At 33.8% G+C, this 3,298-nt stretch overlaps 1 long non-coding RNA gene across 1 annotated transcript; it reads left to right on the top strand.

The window, feature by feature from the left end:
* The first annotated feature begins 292 nt into the window (after positions 1 to 292).
* On the top strand, positions 293 to 2,175 carry LOC118489336. Its single transcript, XR_004887283.1, has 4 exons — positions 293 to 793; positions 953 to 1,092; positions 1,830 to 1,904; positions 2,122 to 2,175. It is a non-coding gene; the product is annotated as an uncharacterized LOC118489336 (long non-coding RNA).
* Positions 2,176 to 3,298: the final 1,123 nt, after the last annotated feature.

Genomic DNA, 3,298 nt, shown 5'->3' with positions numbered 1-3,298 from the left:
GAATCTTTTATCGTTATTTTAATTTCGTTATAAATATGGTTATTTATAAATTGTTTAACTAATCAAATTAATTAATGTTACAATTTAAAAGTTTAATTTTTATAATAAACTAGTTAGTCTCGTTAACTTTTAAGGTTAGTAAGTGCAAACTAACTTAGTTAGTTAATTGTAAAGATTAGTGCCCTATTTAAAAGAAACATAAGTTAATTTAACTAAATGAAACCACAGGGGCTAATTGTGCTAATTCTGAAACCATTAAATTAGTTAAAACTAAATAAATAAGATTGCCCCAAAACCCTAGCAGCCACAAACACAGAGACAGCGATCTCTCTCTCTCCCGTTCAGGCCGGTGACCGGATTCTTTTCCGGCGTCGACCTCCAGCCAGCTACACGCCACCACAACCTTCTCCTTTATCATAGCCGACACCCCACCCCCTTGTCTGTTTTGTCGCCGGTGAGACCACCATCAGTGGCGGAGGTGGCGGAATAGATGGCGTCAGGTCGTGACTCGAGATAGAGGGAGGCAGGAGAGGAAGAAAGATGGTGATGACTGTCACTTCCGGCGACAAACGCCGCTTACGGCGGCGACACACAACAGCGGGGAACGAAGAGTGAGAGAGAGACGTGGCGAAGTGAGAGAGAGATAGATGACGACAGTGGAGTCGACTGCGGCGACGGCGGAGCTGTTTTGGTTTGGGTCACGTTTTCCGGCGAGCTTCACCCTCCGATTCAGAGCCGTCTCGAGCTTTGGTCGATCTCAGGTCAATCCGGTTCCAGTCGAGCCTTGGTTCAGGTAAAGTTTTGATTTTATTCAATTCAGTTTCCCGGTTCAGATTTCGGGTTTTATTTGGTACAAATTCCGCTTTGTTTCGGGTCTGTTTGGAACTCGGGCAGCCGCGGTTAGGTTGGTTCATTCCGGTTCGAGCCCGTCTAAGTTCGGTTTTTGTTTCAGTTAGCTCGGGTTCACGTCTAAACTCATCAGATTCGGATATGGTTCAGCTTCGGCTCGTGTTCAGTTGGGCCAGTTTCTGTTTCGGGTCAACTTGGCTAACCTTCGGTCAAGCAGGGTCAACTAGTCAAACACGAGGTTCGGTAAGATCTTAACGACGCTATATATATATTTTTTTATTATTTATTTATTGATATTTAGGTAAAGTTACCATTTTAATCGTAGAACATTAAAGTATCCGAACTTGTAAACTTATTGTGTTTATAAAACTTGCATAAACTCATACTTTTTCGTTGATTGTTGAATTTTGACAATGTTATCGACAACCAGTATTGTCGGGATCGTCCAAAAACAGAGGAAACTCTGCCCGATTTTCGTTAAAATATATATACACTTTATAGTCAAACTACTAATGAAAACGTATCGGATTCGAACAACTTTATAACAATAATTATAAATGTATACTTATTTTGACCACTTATGATATTTTAATTTTTTTTAAATCTATTTCTTTTCCTTTAGTTCCAAAATAAAACTTTTAATAGATTCTATTCTTTTAAAACTTTTCTAATCCTTAAATTCATTATTAATTAATCGAGTTTTTATCCAAAATTGTTTTCTTGTAAGAATCTTTATAAACTGTAAATTTATAAATAAATATTCTTTTCTATTTTATAATAAACTCCTAGAATAACAAACAATTCATTATAATCCCTTGTATAACATTAAAGGTTAATATTGAGATAAATTATCTATTTAAATTAACTTATGTAACTATTAAATAATAATAAGTTCGTGATATTTGAAATATCTAGGCTAAACACTCTCGTCCGATCTCCTGAAATTTCGCTTACTCATGCGCCATCGTTTGCCCATATAGGTTGACCTCATAGTTCTAACCTCCTAATCCTTTACACTCGTCAACGCTTGGATAATCGGAAGACTTAGCAATTATGTGAGTATACCCGTATTCCCCCTTTTTACTTTTACCACTTTTGAGGTGTAACATGTTTATCTATCAACTTACACATGAACATTTTGCTTAAACACATGAACATTCCTATAACATGCTTGCTATGAGGAATTGTTTAAAACTTATCTTTTGCTATGAATGTATCAAACTTGTATACTCGCCTTTGCTTTTGCATTGAATTATTTTAAACATGTTACAGGTTGATGAGGATGATGCTAAGAAAAGAAGTAGCGTTGATGCCTAGATACACATATAGACGTTAGGGTTTAATATGTTGTATCAAATTTTGTTATGTTATCATGTTGTTTTTGTTAAAGTTGTTGTATTTGAATTTCTTGTAATGTTGACTATTTGAAGTTATGAAATGAAATTTGGATTTTCTAAATAATGTCACAAATAGCGTTATGATGTCTCTAGCAATCTTCACACTCCGTCTCATCCCGATGTTTCCGCCATTGGTTGGGGTGTGACAGATTACCTTACCATCTTTGTAGGGGAACATGAAAGAAAGACTACAACAACTTATTAACATAAAATCTTTTATAAACACAGCATTTAATGATATACAATAACATAAAATAAGACACACAACTACAAAAGAATAGTTAAACCTGAATACAAAAGTTCTAACACATACATTGTCATATAATAAGAGAAAATATCACTCTTCATAAAACAACACAGTTTCTTAAAAAATTACACAATAATAACCATTCCAGTTAACTACCTCTACATCAAAATTGAGTTAGAATCGGTTAAGAGAGGTTTATTAAGAAATGAACACAGCAGTTTACCTTTCCATCTTTGTAGGAGAACGTGCAAGAAAGACTACAACAACTTATTAACCTAAAATCCTGGATTATAAACCCCTAGAACATACCATATATTAAAATTACACATATTAAAGATTTCATTTAATATAATAACACAATCTTATACAAAAGAAGGATAGTATCAAATGATAAACATACCATATATTTCTACAACTGCCTTTTAGCACCCATGAATGAGTTATACTAAATGATAAACATACATGATACATATACAAAAAAAAAGTAATTGATGTTATCAGAATCTACACAAAAGCCAAAAAATACACGATGTATACTACCAAAATACAATTTCGTTGGTAAAACACAAACCATTGGGAAAAACAAAATTCATGATATCAGGTTTGTAGGACTTCTTTACCTACATATATAGTAAAACAAATTAAAATGAAAATGTTAAATATTTTGAAATAATATATGATTAAATAACACCAATCAGAATTAAATATCCATGCAGACAATTGTTAATACACTTATACATACGTAACTACTTGCAACAATAAACAAAATTCGAAAAATCCGACCACCATTCCCTACGATATAGCA

Source organism: Helianthus annuus, chromosome 17, assembly GCF_002127325.2.
Source record: "Helianthus annuus cultivar XRQ/B chromosome 17, HanXRQr2.0-SUNRISE, whole genome shotgun sequence".
Classification (NCBI taxonomy): Eukaryota; Viridiplantae; Streptophyta; class Magnoliopsida; order Asterales; family Asteraceae; genus Helianthus; species Helianthus annuus.
The sequence above is the reverse complement of the archived record's forward strand: the minus strand, read 5'-3'. Positions and strand labels throughout refer to the sequence as shown.